This window comes from Eptatretus burgeri, chromosome 1 (assembly GCF_056783735.1).
Source record: "Eptatretus burgeri isolate ZD-2024b chromosome 1, Ebu_testis_v1, whole genome shotgun sequence".
NCBI classification, from domain to species: domain Eukaryota; kingdom Metazoa; phylum Chordata; class Myxini; order Myxiniformes; family Myxinidae; genus Eptatretus; species Eptatretus burgeri.
The window spans coordinates 100,003,174-100,022,155 of record NC_140961.1 but is presented as its reverse complement, the minus strand read 5'-3'; the positions used below and the strand labels follow the sequence as shown (position 1 = coordinate 100,022,155).

At 43.8% G+C, this 18,982-nt stretch overlaps 1 long non-coding RNA gene across 2 annotated transcripts in view; it reads left to right on the top strand.

The window, feature by feature from the left end:
• Positions 1-18,982, top strand: part of LOC147035051 (uncharacterized) — a 164,576-nt gene that overhangs the window by 31,548 nt on the left and 114,046 nt on the right. The window lies entirely within an intron of this gene.

Below are 18,982 nucleotides of genomic sequence, written 5' to 3'. Positions count from 1 at the left end.
TTATTTGTGTCCACGCCAAAGATGAAACAGCGTGTGAAGAGTCAGTCATCATCGTTTTGTCCTCTGGAATTGGCGTGTGCACTTCGCCTCATCCAGAGTCTTCACAGTGTATGCTGACGACCAATCCTTATCTCCACTTTCCGTACTGATTCATTCCCATAAGATTCACAGGTCACAATACACAACAGAGCACATTTTATTCCAGAGAAATCTACTGGACTCGCACACGCTCCATTTCAACACTCAGTACTACATGCAGATCAATGCAAAGTGTGCATACAAATCAGATATAAATACACACATACAAGAGTTCCAGGTTGGAACACTCAACTTACGTCCTTAACACAAAACTCAACATATCCGTTCACATAGCATTCACAAATCCATCCAAAGAGGTAACTCAATACAAAACGATAGGATTTACAAATCCGTAACACCTCCACACAATAACAATGCAACAGTTTTATTGCAAGCAAACTTCCAGTGAGTACAATGAACAAACAGAAATCTAAAGAGGTAACTCGATAAACACTCATAACACTTATTCGTTCTCCCCCTTGGGGACTTGAACCTTTTTAGCGAGCAGGGTCATTAACCCTCTCTTTGCGGAGGTGGGACTCCAACTCCCCTCCTTTTGGCCAGAGAGGATGGCCTTTCCCCTCTGCCTCTGCTGTACCGAGTACAGCAAAGTGAGCCGAGTACCGAACTCGCTCAAGGTACGGCAGAGACTCGAACTCCCCGTTAAGAGATCCCTGATCTCTGTTCAGCCCCGTCGGCTTCAGCGGTCTTGAACCGCAGGATCCTCTCAGGCCTATCACTTAAGGTTCTCCTTTGTATACCTCTCCTATCAATGAAGTACCACATTATCCATTTGGCTGAGAGATGCAGCATCCGATCTGAAGTAAGAGCAAACATCTTAAGTGGCCACTTGCTTGCTGTTATGCCAGATGATGCTGTTCCCAGTCCTTCCGGGGTTCAGGTCCCATCTGGTCGCCAAAATTGTGGTGGAAAAGAATTCATTTTCCACAAGTTGGATCAGCATACCAAAGGAGAATCTTTAATTTCGTATATACAGAGGAAGAACATTGAATGATTCACTGAAACATTCGAATGGACTTCACTGAAACATAAGCCCGAAGCAATTCTTCTTATACACAACTTGACATTCTAAAGAATGGGAGGGAGAACTACAGTGTTAGCTGATAAGCATTAATCAAAATAACTCAAACTGCAATACGTGTCCACTGGGTGAAAGAGAATGACATAATCATGGCAAATATTGCAGTGTTATCAACCAGGACACCCTGTTTCATAGCAAGACATTCCTTTTATCAATATTTAGGTCAAAAGACTCTTGGGTAAAGGGAAACATAACTGACAGCCAATTCGACTATAGCATAAAAATTAGATTTATAAAGCACCAGCAACAATTATAATTGATAGTCCATGAATATAATTATTTTTCTTCCACAACCGCTTAAAGGCGAGTATGTATCCCTTTCAGCCATCCTGATCGCCCCATTTCAGCATGCATAGGGATATTCTGTGCTCTGCTTCACTGATATCACTCCCGGGTTACTTTCTCTACCATTACAGATATTTACTTTGGTGATGCAGTCACTGTTTTCATTCAAGGCAGTGCTTTATGACAGCCATCCTCGGCAATGGAATGCTTCTCGCTTCACACATTGCTCTGCAATAAGCTTCTGGTGCTTGATGAGATGTAACATCTTCCCAGTTACCATTCTTTGGGATACAGATCACCCTAACATTGTCTTCTTCCTCTGGACTGATTTCAGCAGCCATTGCACTGCACCAGCTGGATGGGACAACCCTTGGTGCATTGTAGTCTAAACTTTTCAAGCACTGATTTGTTCGTTATTCTTGCAATCGATGGAATAAAAATTAATCTCCAGCACTGCATTTAAAAACTGTCAATCCTGTCCTTCCTTTTTCACCGTCCATGACTTACATCCATACATTGCAACTGGAAATACCAGTATATTCACCAGCTCCCTCGAGGTTTGTTTTGTCACATCTTTGTCTTTCCAGATCTTTGACAATCCTGACATGCTGCTCTCCCCAAAATGAACTGTCAATTAATTTCCCCTCCACGTGCTCCAGTCACTTCAATCTTCGAACCCAGGAAGATGATACTTTCCTCACAATCGTCTCCCAATCTAAGCACATTGACCTTCTCAGTTGACAGGATTTTTATCTGTTTTTCGTTGAGATAAAGACCAGCTTTTTCACATTCCTCCTTCACTTTCTGCAGCAGTTTCATCAAGTCCTCTTTACTTTCTGCCAACAGAGTGGTATCGTCAGCATACCTTTAGGTTGTTGATAATATCTTCCTCCTATCCTGTCTCCAGCTTCTATGTCATCCATGTTTGATTTTTCATCAAAATTATGATAACCACAAATAATTATTAACATCCGGGGGATGGCAGGATGCCCTAGAGGCACGCGCACTCTCCTCCAAGCTGTCTATCCTGGGTTTGAGTCCTGACCGAGCAATAATATTAATCCCGGCATTTCACAGGGTGTGATTCATCAATCTGTGTACCGCCCCTTGGATGGACGTGAAACTGGCATTCCGTCTGTCAGCATTAGTTGGTGGATTTAAAAGATTCCATGGTGTCCTTTGATGATGAGTAAGCGAGCTATTGGCAGCATCCTGACAACAAGGAAAGGAAATCCAACACAGGTGGAGGCCATTCAGTCCATCATGCCTGCACGAGCAACACCCTACCCAAGATCCAAAGAAAATGCAAAAAAAAAAAAAATTTAATTAACGAAAGAAAAAAAATTGTATTTTTTTTGTTGTATTTTTTTTTTCTTTCCTTCCCCTCAGAGAGGGGGCATGGGCTTGGTTAAAAACACACATCAACCACACAACCCCCCTTAACAAGCCCCCCACCAACAGCACTCCATACACAATCACCCATCAATACTCAAACTACCAAAAAGTCCTATCAACATCCCCATACCCCTCCTATCTCCATAACTTCCAGGTCCCTTTCTAATTTAAGTTTATCTACTTTTTCTGCTGTCACTACCTTTCCAGGGAGACCATTCATTGCATTAACTACTCTCTGAATGAAAGTCCCCTGCCTTACGACCGTCTTAACTCTCCTCTTCTTTACTCTCAAGCTGTGGCCCCTGGTTCTGTCCAGCCTTAACAAATGACCAAATTCCTGCCTTAACCTAATAGTCCGTCAGCCAATGTAAAAAAAACATATTTTCATATAGAATCTTGGCAACTGTGTTTAATTCCATCTAAATACATCACTGATCAGAAAAAATGTTGTTGCCAGTTTTTCTGTGTGGTCCCAGGGTACAAATTAAACTTTTTTTTTTTTTTTGGTACAAATTAAACTTTGGTGTGAAAAATGCGATAATATTTGATGCTGCAGCGTTGATGATGGGAAGCCCAAAGGCCTGGTCCACTACTGTGTGAGCATCCGTGGGCAGTGGGATATGTGTGAGTGAATTGTAGGCAGACCAAACTGGTACAGGCTGTTCTCCATCCATCCTGTCAGCTGTGGGTTCTTCTGGTTCACCTTCCTCTGTTGGCGGTGTTTCTGGGCCAGGCTCATGAACACTAGGCCTGTTGAAGAAGCGTGCCACCATCCACCCAATGTCATTGGTCTGTGATCTGCCGTAACTCTCATCATACACTCCCATCTTGTAGTTGGTGTAGTGTGGACTCGTTTTGGGCTTTAGGTTCCCCTCAATCGTACATGCAACCATGTCGATAACAGTTGGTGGCACATCTTGTAGACCTGCAGATGTCAGACTCTAACTGAATTGCACTGGGTCCACCACTGTTTCGCCTTGGTCCGATTGCTGGTACACTCCAAGGGCTGTTCCATGGAAACTCCCTTTTCCATCTGGGGTGTCCACTTTCTTGTCGATGTTGTCCAGGGAAGCCCGGATCCTCTTGTTGCGCAGAAGGCCTGGTGGCACATGCACACCAGACTCTCTGATATTCTGAGATGGCATTGGCGATGTTGTTACGTATTTTAGTGACACAGTCATAAGAGACCCCAACGCCAAACTTGCTCAATAGCGATACCGCCTTCGGAAGTTTTGGTACATGTACAGTGACAGTCCAACAGCATAGGTAGGGGCTTTCAAACATACTGTGGAACATTAACTCTGATGACATGGGGGTGTGTGTCACTTGTCTCTCTGTCTTGCAGGCGTGTACTATTGATTGAGACAGGATGAGACACGAGTTGTGCAAGTGTTCGGTGCGTGTCTCGGTTGTTGCCGCTTTTGCTCCTTGCAAGACCCATCTTGTGAAGATGATCAGTTCAGCTGGTACACCTGATTCACTGCACCCGACCAGTGATCCATTAAAGGACCATGGATCATCCTTTTTTAGACCGTAGGACAGCTTGCCTAATTATGTTGGAACACCGGAAGATCGTGTTCACCTCTCCTTTGATGTCTCTCTCCTCTATTGCCTGGTCTATAGCAGAGCGACCAGCTTCATTGGAATGTAGGACTGCTGGCTTCCTCCCTCGTGCATCAGTGATTGTGAAATTTGTGATGTTCTGTTTGATTTTCTCCAAGAGGACCTGCCGAGTGATTTTCTCGTGAATTCTATGATCGTGCATCATATTGGTGTACAGTGCAGCCACCTCGGTCAGTGTGATGATGTCTCCTTGATTCAAGCGCTCTTTTAATTCGGCAAAGAATTCTATCTCTGCCGAAACAGATGCCACAGTGTCTTTGTCTGACTGGTTGTCCCTGTTACTGAACCTTTGGGGCTGCTGCACGTAGCGCTGCCAGTGCATTGTGTGGCAACTTGTGTGGTACCTGATGTCCCTGGACATGAAGTCTCCATCCGCAAGGATGTCTGCCATATTCAATTTCCATTGGTCATTATGACTGGCATCTGCAATCTTATTGACTGATTTTCCAATGTCTGAAGTTCTGCATAAGTGAACCTGCTCTGGGTTTGAAACAGATCTGGCATGTTTCTTTTCGTGTTTGATATCTTGGCAGTAGAAACAAAGCTCTCGGTTGAACGGACTGACGTGGGATCGTGTGAGTGACCTTTTCATTGACTCAGCAGATTCACTGATATCAGGCATAGTGGTACTACTTGACATGGGTCGTCCCCCTTCCTTCTTGTATGACAACACGCTTGAACTCTTCACAGACAGTGCTTTCTCGTACTGCTTTTTGTCTCTGTCAGTGTGCCCTTTGTGTGTCACCTCACTGTAGCATGTCCTGTGCCAGACAGCACGGTTTCATTCCAAGATCTCCGCTGACAAACCATGCAGCCGTTGATTCAAATGAACGAAGTTAGGATTCCTATATTCAGCTCTTAGACTGGTATAGTCAATAAATTTCTGATAGCTTTCACGTTTTGGATACGTCAGTGCCTCCAGCTCTCTCTCCCTTTGTTTTTAGTGTTCACCCACTGTTCTCCTTGGCATTTGAGGCAGACGTCAAAGTCAATTGATTGTTTCTTTATAGGTGGTTCTCCTAATGCTGCAGGGGTAGCCATCTTCGTTTATGTTCTCTGTGAAGGTGCAGATGTTGGGCTTGACACAAGTCGGCAATCAGAACTTGTAACAGCAGTGAAGTCGTAGCTGGGACGTATTCATCTGCAACTTACGAAACAAATGCAATAATTAGGTGACACCAGTGGCGGATCTATGGGGGGGGATGGGGGCGGCGGCCTGACCCCCCCCCCACAGGGCCCCCTTCCCCCCACAGACCAAAAAAATGCCAAACTTTCTCATATACACTCCAGCTTTGCTAGAGATTCTGCTGAGCCTCAAGCTCGAATTTCCGGGTCACAGAAACGAATTTCCAGGTGCCTATTTTCCAAAATTTTCTGGGGGAGGACCCCCAGACCTCCCTCATGGACTTCGCGCCTTCGGCACTCGTGAGTCGGGGCCCGACGCCCCCCCCCCTGAAATTTCCTAGATCCGCGCCTGCAGCCCAGTATGTTACCTAAGATCATAAAATATCAGTTGTTAGTAGAATTAGTGTAGTATTTTGTATTATTAAATTTTTAAACAATCTAACCATATTTTGACTCTGAGGGCACAAAATACCTTAAGAAAAAATTGGCAATATTTGTTTTCGTATTTTACTAGATAATTTGGATGAAATGAAATGCATTTACATGCATTTGCCAAAAGTCTGGCTCCCCAAAAATTGAAAAATATTTTTACGGCAACTAAAAAATTCTTTCATACTTTTGCTCAGAAATCACCCCAGGACCAAATAGAAAAACTGGCAACATGTTTTTTATGTCCTAAATACTATTTAGAGGAATTCAAATGCATTTGCCAAGATTATATACAAAAATATGACAAGATTTAATATTTTTACATTGACCGTTGGACTATAAGTCAAACGTCAGGCCTGGCCAAACGGTGCGTGAAAGACTTGGGCGAAGCTTTCCTCAGCCAACCCCACAATAACGAGGGAATAATTGTGGCCACTAAAGATGACCATTTCCAAACCGCTGTTCGCATTGTGTGCATGTGCACATACCGACGCATGACCACCCCCAACCCCCTTCCCCAGTCACTGCAGTAGGGTGCAGGTGTTTCTAGTCCTTTAAATAAACACAAGTTCAGACTATGCCCAACTGCTGCTTTTCGCATCAATTGATAAAAGAACCTTCCGTTTTGTCACAGCTGTAGAGGATATTTGGGAATAATCTTTTACAAATATTGCCTTAAATATGAATTTTTGTTCTATCTCATCGGCAGGAGTTCAAATACCATAAACGTGGATGTCAAACAGAACCGCCATTCGCAAGAGTGCCTATTCGCTCCCCAATTTTTCTTAACCCTTGTTAGAAGTAAGGCCTTTTAGTTATGATTCCCTGCTTTGTGCATTTACTGTGCAAATGTCCATTTCTCATGACGCGTGCCAAATTCAAAACAAATGCTTTGGGATGTCCGGAGCTTTGCTGCAGAATAATTGTGCAGGGACAATCACGTGACGGTGAAAGGGGATTTGTTGCCAGCTTCGTAACGAACCACCTTATCAAGGCTTAAGTGGGAATAGGTTCTGACAGCAGCATTTATGGCAAGCATGCACTTGCGGGTACTTTGTGCACTACTAAAAGTTTATTCATCATTTCAGCCATTGAGGTGATGAGATATCATTTGGTAATTACACTTAAGCTGATATAACATGACAACCGCTCCCAGCCCATCTTAGGAAACGTAGAAAAGCAACATGGGGAGATGTGGCATGGCAGTCTGCCAAACTTGCAGCTCGATATTGTCTGCCAATTACCGCTGTCTGCAAGGTATTCTCAGGATTATGAACCGAAAGTGGATCGTTGGCTCATTTTGTAGACACCATTTTCTTGCCAAAATGTTTGACTGAACAGGGAGAGATGCCAGATGGTAAGTGTTGCACTCAAACCAAATGTGATATTGCAGAAAAGGCCTGTTTCGTGTTTGCATCTGATCCACGAGCTCATCATGTTGGGAACCCTGGTTTAACTCCTATATAATGTACAGTATGCATTTGTCAAATACAGTGTCTTATTCCATCATCTCTATAGTACAGTGTGAAGATATCTCTCAACTCACGGTAAGGAATGTTTGATGTCCTAGCCATACCTCCCAAGTATGAGCGAGAGACCATGTGGGAATAAAACCAACACCAGATGGTTGAAAAAGTCAAAAGTCTGAAATCGACCAAACAGCCTGCTCAATCATTCAATGTAAAAAAAAGATAAGCATTTAGGAGAAGCAAGCTGTAGATTTTCTTCGTTTTTAAATGGCAAGCAGGTGAGGAAGATGATCAGCATACAGGTTTGGCAATCCTCGTGTTTTCTGCTCCATTTCCCCACGAGTTCCCTCCCTTATCTCATTACCAGCGTGGATAGAATAAGGACTCACAATGAGCCCAGAGCCCTGCTGTGATCGTCTGAGCCTTTGTCTTGAACCTGTGCTGAGGATGATGCACTTCCATTTTATCTCTGAGTTGAATTGATACTATCTCTTGATTGTGCTAAGATTAATTACCTGGAAATTTTAAATAGCTCCATGTGGGAGTTTCCAACAATTAGTCAATGGATCAATCAATTTTCCTAAACTGTATATAGCACTTTTCATTTTGAAGCAAAATCTCAAAGTAATTTCCAAAGAAAGGATATATATTAAAAAGTAGAAATTAAGAAAAAGGGACTGCACAAAAATGGGATTCTAAGATAGAACCATAATAAAAAAACAACACAAGAAGAGCACTCGGTAGAGCGCATACCTCTGCCACGCAATGCCTGATCCAGGAGAGCATATCGGGTCCAATACATTTTTCGAAATACGCTATATGTCCTTTTTGGCCCTATCTCCTAATGGTGAAAAATCACTTTAAAAAGTCTTGAATCAAGATCCAGGTCCAGATATTCACCAAAATGTAATCATTTCGTACTTGTCACAAATCCAAGCTCTCCACCAAATTTCGTCCAAATCCGTCCACAACCTTTTGAGACATTTTGTTCACAGACAGACAGACAGACAGACAGACAGGGGTGAAAACAACCTCTATCGATCTTTGGTGGTGGAGGTAAAAATCAAAATTGATGAGGCAGTGTGGACTTTTTAACACAGTGAGCTCCACGGTTGTGTTGCATCTCGAAGGAATGCTCAATTGCTAAAGGTGTTCATCTTCTTTCAAGGAACTACCAGGAGGTTCCCGTTGTTGGACAACAGCTTTCTTGCAAGGGCCTAAAATAATGGGTCAGAAATGTAGACATGTTTTAAAAGGTTTTCAGAAATTTTCAAAAATTCATAGGTTGGTGTGCTGGGAGCTCAAGTAGGATATTTAGGGCTGGAGTGATGTGATCAAACATGAACTATGAACCTAGCTGCCATCTTCTGAATAAGTAAGAGGGCATTGAAAGAGGAAGTAGGTAAGCTCGCTAACAGTGAGGTGTAGTAATCCAAAAACAAAGAGCATCCTATGATTTAGGCATGAGTGGATTTTGAGCAACGAGAAACATCCGCTTCCTTTAGGAACATTGGCAAGTCGTCTCCCTGCCCCAATCACGGGAGGGGTCGGGGGGGGGGATGTTTTTTTTTCCTTGTGCCTACCACCTGACCCTGGGTAGTACCAACACGTATGAAAAATTTGGTGGAGAATGGGCCATCCATGTTTTTATTATTTTTAATGAGTTTCAGATGTACTTACTTACATACATTTACCTTATTTAATATAGCAGGATCTTGTGGAGATGGAAGACAATAGATTTACATATTTCAACATGATGAAGAAAATAGGAAGGAGTTGGTTGCATCATGACACAGATATATGAAATTATGGAAGCAGAGATCGAGGTGGTAATCCCCAAGTTTCACAATTTGGATTGCAATTTTTTTAAAGGATGGATAAGGGACCAAGGATTAGAATTGCCAAAGGTGTTCATCTTCAAAGGTGTTCAAATTGCCAACGGTGTTCAAAAGTGTTGGAATCAAACTCAAGTTGCCAAAGGTGTTCATCCAAAGGTGTTTTAGAAGCATTGAATTTGAGAAACCTCATGCACATCCATTTTTGAATTTCAGTGACAGGAATTAATTTACAGAGTAGAGTACATCAGGTTAAAAAAAAATTCTTCTTCTGTCGAGTCAAGGCTCCTGATAGAGCTAGAACACTGAACGGATCAGGATGGAGCAGTCGAGGAGTGCCAGGAAACACCAACAGTGGAGTTGAGGGACAAAATAGAGGGAGACTTGGACAAATAAGGGATATGCGGAGGATTGAGAGGTAGGGGAAGAGGCATGGAGTGGACAAGATTGATACAGAAGCAAACTCCCAGGATGGAAAAAGTGGAATTTGGAAGGATGTGAGATTGGGGTGGAGGCCGGGGTTGGTGTCGGGGGTGGTGGTTAACAGGGGTAACAGGTTAACAGGTCCCTCCTCCCACCCAACCCCCTCCGGACCCCCACCACACCCCTTCCCTCTCTCCTCTCACCTCCTCTCTCCAGATTTCACACCCCTTCCCTCACTCCTCTCACCTCCTCTCTCCAGATTTCACACCCCTTCCCTCTCTCCTCTCACCTCCTCTCTCCAGATTTCACACCCCTTCCCTCTCTCCTCTCACCTCCTCTCTCCAGACTTCCACCCCACCGATTCCCCTCCCTCCAGACTCTCACACAACTTCTTCCCCTCCCTCTAGACTCCACCCACCTCTTTTCCTCCGTCCTCTCACCTCCTTCCAGATTTTCACCCCACCTATTCCCCTCCCACCAGATTTTCACCTCACCTATTTCCCTCCCTCCAGATTTTCACCCCACCTATTCCCCTCCCTCCAGATTTTCACCCCACCTATTCCCCTCGCTCCAGACTCCCACACATCCCTTCACCCCCTGCAGAGGGAGGGGAAGGGGTTTGGTGGAAGTCTGGAGAGGGGTTGGGTGGGAGGAGGCAGGGGAAGGGATGGGTTGAGAATCCGGAAAGAGGTGGTGTAGTGAGAGGAAGGAGGGGAAGGGTAGGTGGGAGGGGAAGGGTAGGTGGGAGGGGAAGGGTAGGTGAGAGGGGAAGGGATGTGTGGGAGTCTGGAGGGAGGGGAAGAAGTTGTGGAAGAGTCTGGAGGGAGGGGTGGGAGGAGAGAGGGAAGGGGTGTGGTGGGAGTCTGGAGGGAAGGGTGGGATGAGGTGGGAGTCTGGATGGAGTGGGGTGTGGTGGGAGTCCGGAGGGGGTTGGGTGGGATTAGCTGGGAGGAGAGAGAGGAAGGGATGGGGTCAGAGGTGGCAGGGGGAGGGGTGGGATGAGGGACCTTGCGTTGCCGGGAAATGCCGGATACCTTTGCTCGTGTTGAAGAAATCTTCTCTGGACTTAAAGGATTGCCAAAATTACAGGCATGTTTATCTTTTATCTTTCATTCAGCCTGTCATCCTTTGGAGGTTTACAAAATGAGTACCAGATTTCTGGTAACAGGGGGCATTGCATCAGTGGCACAGCTGTGTCCCCAGAAAAGGATGCAACCAAGCAATTATAAAGAGCTAAAATTAATGTAAAAATGGCAGTGTTATAAGTTGCAAAGAACTAAAATGGGGGTCAAAATAGTGGAATAAATGTATTCAATTAAAGTCAATGACATCATATGCAGCGACAACTTTTATGAGATTATTTTACACTTTTTTGCCCGTTAATTACCACTCTACCGTAGCGTGGGACTGAATGAACACACACACGCACACACACACAATTTTATTTATTTATTTTGCCCATGAATTAACACTAATGTAGTGTAGCTGACTGAACTGCATACGCAGTACCTCTTCGTTCACTTCACCTTTCCATGTCACTCAATCGGCACTGCCGCATCGTAAAAAGACGTGTGTGAACAGTGTGTGGACGCACCGCATATCTCTAAAAATACTGCCTGTCACTAGAAATTTTGACCCATCGCTTCGTTGAATATGGAGAAGGGATATTCATGTTCTTTTTAAGCTTATGGCGTTTTCAGAGCCACGAGGCTCTATATACGCCATGCACCCAGATAAACAGCGGTGAATGAAGGAGCCTTGATCTGTAATACTATATGGATTTCCCGCTCTCTTTTAAAAATCTCAGAACCACTTTTGCAGAGTCAGGGATGCTTTTGGGTCAAATTGCCCAAATGTTTGGCAGATCCAACATGCCAATCCCCACCTCTTTCATACTTTTAAACAGACTCAATCTGGGCCCATCATGTCAAGGGAATTTTAAAAACAGATTATTCATATCTTTGGGTTTCCTACAAGTATTACAGGTCACAGTAGAGTGACACCGTATCCTATAGATGTATGAATTAAGATGACAGTGCAGAATGAGAGATGACATCCCAGCTTAAATTAATACACTTCGTTATAAGAATTGCTAATTTCTTAAAATTTGTAGGTTTCAACACTTATTTAGTAAACGAGATCCAATCCTGAAGTCTGAATCCACATTTTGATTAAAAACCGTACTTTAATTAGTCGGTGAGAGGTCATCGTGGATCCAAGGCAAGGTATTATTTTTTTAAAGCAAGCCGAACAAAATGTCAGCTTAAGAACCCAGCGATGTGACAGAGGGCTGATCAAGATGGCATGAGGCCATGTTGCTCAGGCTTATTTTGTTTGTTTGTTTTCGTGATGAGCTCCCCCTAAATTATCTTCAAAAGGGGTGTTTACATTTACCCAAACACCCAATTTTCATTCATGCACCACCTGGGAGGTCTCTTAGTGTCCATGCAAAGCTTCAGGCCACCAGGTTTCATGTTTTTTGAGTTATGGAGGAGACACACACTGACACACATACACACATACACTTTATCTTTGATTAATTATTACAGATGGAAATTGATATGGCTTTTTATAATGAGGAAATAACTGTGGATGATGCAATCAAGTAATTCATGATTTATGTTATCATGGAGAGAGAACTACTGAAAGTAAAGAAACAAACAAAGATGGCACTAATTGACCCAGAAAAGAAAAAGGTGCTTTTGATCAAGTGGATAACAACTTGACTGGCAGTTGAGAAGTATAAAACAGGAGGAAGCATAAAATGGTGAGGAATGAAGTGGAGGAACCAGATCATGTTTGCTTTGTGCTCTATGAATACATGCAATCCTGTCCTGAAAGGTCGCACCAAATTGCTTGACGAGAGAGAGCAGTGGGGTCACTGGAAAAGGAGCTTGAAACCAATTTAGAAGTAATCAATGCCAGACAACAAAGCTTTCATGTTTGAGAAGTTATTTCCAATATAGACACTGAAATACAAGAACTTTGCTTTGGCAAGTGATCTGTGCTCCCCAGAGATCACAGCTGTTTTTGAAAAACAGATAGTTAGCATGTGATCGAGGTTTGTTGTATTTTCTTTCAAATTTGTGACATGCTATTTTGAGACAATGCAAATCAGCAATAAACAAGGTAGAGCACTTGTCAGTTTTAGGGAATGGAGTTATAAGTTGAGGACATTGATTGAGGGTATTTGGAAGTGTCTGGTTATAAAATTAGACCGAAAGGTTTCGGATCATCAGGGCAATGTGAGAATATAATTAAATCAGCTAATTTCTTGCTAAAATAGAAATTATACAACCGCATGCTATAAACGAGGGTCAATGCGGTAAAAGTTTGAAGAGCTTTTTTCCTGTTGAATGCATCAAATGACTGACGTGAAATGTGGGAAGATGGCAATTTCATGAACAGTACTGGATTCTTAATTTGTGGAAGTGGACCGAGTTGTTTTACTGCTGTGGATAGATAAGGTGTGCATGTGAATACCAGTGTGTGTGCACCTGGGAGTGTGTGTATGATGCAAGTAAGGTGTGTTGGTTGGATGTTTATTTTGTGTACCGGTTTGGGAGCCTTTCTTTCCAGTGCAGTGGATTCTTGAAGGATTGTGGCAATAAGCTGATGGCAATGTAAGGGTTAGCGTGTCTCAGTGGCAGTTTCTTTTTTGTATTTTCTCACTGTCCTGAAGTATTGTTATGTGCATGTGGGTACTACATACGAGTAGATTTGAATACATCTCGTAATTAGCCCTCCTCAGTAAAGCTCTATCGAGGTTTAAGGACTGAAATGATGATGATAATACAGGTCCTTCAACAAATGACCTCTGCAATTGTTGAGACATTTGCTTTTGTTACTAGCCACTTAGACTTACCCTTTCTTTTTTTAAACAGGTCAAACGGGGTGGGATCTTTTAAGTGCACTCAAAATTATAGTGAAGGAGAAAGAACGAATTGGATATGGCATGTTGCTGGAGGTGATGCTTCACCCTAATTTCACTTCAAATGTATGGAGCTGACACGAATAGTAAACAAAGGCTCAACATGTTATTTCATCATCTTGGATTATATATCAGGCGAGATACATGGACTTTAATTGATGATGAAAAATATTAGGATAAATGCCATATTGCCAGCAACCATCATCCAAAAAACTCTTGAAGCCATACAATAAACTACTTTATAATAGCATACTAGCATAACCCGCGCTCTGCGCGACATGTTGGGGTGGGTGTGTTTGAGAAAGGAACTGATGCAGAGTATCAGTAGTAATTTTACTTTAATGCAGTAAGTGGAATACGATTTCTCTGTTTCAGAACCATTTTATTTACTTTTTTTGTACCATGTACCTCATATGGTCTTTGAGATAATATAAGCCGAATATCACATTACTCGAGCACAGAACAAAGTCGAAGATAGCACGACACGAAACCACAAACTCGGAAATAATATCAGGTCAGGGTAGGTCAGGTATGGGAGCATGTGCCAGAACAGCGCGTCGCTGCGTCCACTTTCCGCCGGTACTCCAGGGGCCTCCGTCTGGCCATCCCCCAGGCAGATGCCAGGCCCATCCCCATCTCCTTGAGATGATGGTCAACCTGCTGCAACCATGAGGCACGTGGTCGGCCCACTGGCCTCCTCCACTCATGAAACTCCCTCGCTGAGAGAATCTGGTGAGCAGGATCAGCGTCAGGAAAACGAGCCACATGTCCATACAGCCGCAGCTGACGCTCACGGACTATGCAGGTAACAAATCTCATCCGAGTCTCTCTCAGCAACCACTCGTTGGACACAAAATCCGACCAGCGATAGCCAAGGATTCTCCAAAGAGACCTGGTACCAAAGGAATTAAGTCTCCGTCTCAGATCCTTGGTTAAAGTCCAAGTCTCGCACCCATAGAGCAAGACTGGAAGTACCAAGGACCTGAAGACTCCGACTTTCGTCCTCCCGCACAGGTACCGGCAGCGCCACACCCCATGATCCAGTGAATCCATGACTCCCCAGGCCCGACCCAGACGTCTATTGACCTCCGGCTCACAACCTGCGGAGACATGAATATCACTGCCAAGGTAAGTGAATCTATCCACGACCTCAACATCCTCACCACAAACAGACACAGACAGGACAGCAGCATCCAAGATGTCACCGAAAGCCTGGATCTTTGTGTTGACCCAAGAAATCCGTAATCCCAACGGCTCCGACTCCTCATTCAGCACCTCGAGGGCCCCCAAGAGGATGTCTAAAGTCTCCGCAAAGATGACTGCATCATCTGCAAAATCAAGGTCCGAGATCTTGACATTGCCAAACGATGCACCGCAACTTGATCTCTCCGACATCCTCCCAAAAATCCAGTCCATACAAGTGCTGAAAAGTGTGGGGGCAAGTACACATCCCTGACGAACTCCAGTAAAAACTGGAAATAAGTCAGAGGCGGTACCACCACACTTCACAGCACTCTCAGTACCAGAGTAGAGTTCAGACATCAGATCGATCAGTTTCGGTGGCACCCCACGAAGACCAAGAATCCTCCAGAGGACATCCCGATTCACTGAATCAAACGCTTTACAGAGATCAACATAGGCTGCAAGCAGCCCCTGCCGAAACTCTCGTCTGCGTTCGGTGAGGACACGAAGTGCAAGGATACGGTCAATCGTTGACCTCTTTGGTGTAAAGCCTGACTGCTCTGGACGCTGGTGCTCAAGCAGATATAAGAAATAATATATAAGATGGAAACTGCTCAAAACTTCCATTCTATTGATCCTAATTTTCAATATTTATCTGAGCATACTTTGTGCTGTTGTAATCTGTAACAGTGAGATGCACTGGAAGTAAAGAAAGCTGAAATGCAAAACTGAGTGAATTAAACAGAAGTAACTTTGGTACAGGGTCCTACCGAGGAAATACCCTCTTCGGTCGATAGCTGAAGTGTCATTTGTTTTAACCCTTTCAACCATTTGCGGGACTAAAAATGACTCCGGTATCATTTGACAAGTTGGTAACTCATGCTTGATCCATAAGTTTGACATCTGAAAAATGCCAGTTTAAAAGTTTGCTATCAAATTACCTTGCACTATTTATTCGCTGTGCTTTGGCCAACCGCGCCACTCGCGCCACTCGCGTTGCGATTCAAACGATGGACTATGATGAGGACGAATCGGATTGCTCAATTTCATTATGTGACTGGTCAAAATGGCAGTGCTCGTGGATCTGTGATTTCAGCTGGAGGTGTCAGAATGTCGGAAGAAAAATCCGATTTAAGGTGCTTAATGCACTTGTGTCATCAAGAATGACAATGCACATTCTTTAACGGTGCAGACGTGGACGAGGTATGTGGAATGTGTTCGAAAATGGATTGATCGTGACGGACCGAGTCATGAAATTTCAAAGCAGCACGAACATTTCCCCAACATCCCTCATTGAGCCGGTTTTCACTCCACCTGCTACCAACACTTCATCAATAAAAAAGACTCAATGTGGGGGGATTTGGATGCTTAAACAGACACAAAGTGTGTCCACATCAAGGCCGAGTGAGCATGTTCATCAAAACACGTCTGATGTCAAATCAATGCTGAGTGAGGAATCCACATCTGATGTCAAATCAATGCTGAGTGAGGAATCCACGTCTGATGTCTCTGCTGAGCCAGTCAAACAGAAAAAGCTCCGCTCAGCGTCATCGCTTCGATCAGCGGAACAACTGATGGCAGCAGTTTGCATTATTTGCAAAAAGGCAGCTTGCTCTGTGAGGAAGTCCCACAAAACAACGAAGTAATGTCTTGTCCAAGTGGAGACTTAAAGCTGGTGAGTGCATTTTGGTCTTTTCCTTGTGCAGTCTTTTGCTGGAGGTGCTTGTTTTTTGGCTTGTATGTTTTTTTGTATACAAGTTTGAGGTTGGTGGAAGAACTAGAGCACAGAACAGAAACATGAAAAGAGCAAAAAGAACAGCAGAAATGGAGGAAACACCAACAGCATGGTGGAGGGATGTAGAGGAAGAAGGTCCGAGGGAAGCAGGAGAGAGAAAAGGAGAGGGGCACAGTGGTTGAATAAGCTCGATACAAGCTCAAAGACATGAAGAATGGGGCTGAAAGAAGATGGGAGAAGCTGGGGATGAAATGGCAATGGAACAATAAAACAGGTTGGGGGGAGGGGGGAGGGAAAGAAATGGCTGTGCATGGCATGGAAATTTGGAAAGAGCTGGGCTTGGGGGAGTTGGGGTTAATGGTTGTAGAAAAGCTCATGGTTTTGGATGGGGAATGATCTGAGATGGTGGTAAACAGCTACAGTAGCTTGAAGACCTAGAGAGAAGAATGACATTGAAGAGAAAGTCGGAGTGGGTTCCACAGGAGGGAAAAAGAGGAACGAATGAGTGGAGGTGACCAGTGATCCTGGACTTGGGTAGTTTTACCAGAAGGGGATCGGTGGTGGACCGTGTGAACCCTGCAGAAACCTGGGGAGACAGAGCAATGAAAGAGCAGAGAGTGCACATCCAGAAAGGAGGTTTGAGAAGACAGAGAGACTTTCAGCATATCTCATTGGTATCGCTTACAACCACACAAAGTATACTCAGCGAAATATAGAAAATTAGAATCAATAGACTGGAAGTTTTGAGCAGTTTCCATATGCTATTATAAAGTATTTTATTGTATGCATGATGGAGGATGCCCAGTTGGCAGCTGGCTTTGGAGGCCAACTCAGTAATGTGGTTTTCCAGAAGAGATCATCGCTGATGTTGAAAACCAAATGTATGAGTGACTGAGGCTCTCCAACAGGATTGTTGAGGAAGTTGATAGAAGACAGAGAGACCACCAACCTGTCTGTGATGTGAATGTGATAGGGCTGTATAATCAGCTTCATTGCTGGAGATTCCAATGATGTTGAAGGCCATGGATTCCACGACATCAAGCTAAGCAAGTGTGAGGGAGGGGTGCCAGCCCAGAGAGGAGAGCAGCACTCCATAAATATCAAGTGCAGAAATATCAGAGCCATCAAGCTGCGAATGTAGGTTGGTTGTCAAAAGTTCAGGGTTGCTAAAGAAGGACTTTACACAATGGTGGATGCCCAGTCAGCGGCTGGTTTTGGAGGCCAACAAACAAATTTGGTTTTACAGGAAAGATCAGAGCTGATGGTGAGACCCAAAACTTTGAGTGAGTGAACTTCTTCAAGAGGATTGTCAAGCAAGTTGATGGGAGGGTTTGCCAGATGGTCTTTTCAGAGAGAGCGAGTGAGAGTACAAGATTTATTAGGATTGAAAGACATATTCCAAGTGTTTGACCAGCTTGTGATTCTATCAAGGTCTGAAGAGAGGGAAGAGTCGGCAGCTTGCCTGTCTGAAGGATGAGGGATGTCACAGCAGAGAATGGAGTCATCAGCAAATCGACAAAGGGGATTTTCCAGAGTCAGAATGATTGTTGATGGAAGATTAGGAATAGAACTGGGCCCAGAACATGACCTTGGGGCACTCCAGCTTGAACAGAGTGATTACTGTAGAGTACTGAAGAGTACTGTACAGTACTGTATTGAAGTACTGTAGAGGCATTGTATCCCAAGCAGGTTCATCAACTGAAGAATCTGTCAAGTCTGAGCGGTGAGTGGTTCAACATCATTTGTTGTTGACATTTATTGATGAACTTCTGCAAGTATCATCTTGCATCTTAGATAGTTTAGATTTTTCACTTCCCATCACAAATGAGCTACGTATCCAATGGATGATGCAGAAACCTACACCTGATACTTACTAGAAGTTGTACACTGCAACTGTGCAAAATCACGCTGTGAAGAGCAACGATGTTCCTGCCGCAAGTCTGGCTTATCTTGCACGGATTGGTGGGGATGCAAGGAGTGTTAGAACTGTTTGGAGATGCCTCAAGATCACCAGTTCATCGACGACTCGGATTTATTTAAGGCGGAGGAGGACTGCCATGTTACTGAGTGACTTTCCAATTTCTCGCACGTTGAAGCCTTAATGTGTGGTGTAAAGCTGAAGTTTCCACTCCGCGTCATCGTAAAGTTCTTTGATTGTTCCAATCCACATCATCTGCTGTTTTCAATCTGTCCATTTTGCTCTTGATCCTCTGAAATTTGTACATATTGCTCACCTGATGTGTCATCTATATTCATCACCATGTCATTATACTGTGAGGATCTGGTTCTGCATCCTCTTAAATATCAGAACACATGATCCTAATTTGTTCTATGTGACACTTTTCTCGAAATATCTTGTTTAACATTCTT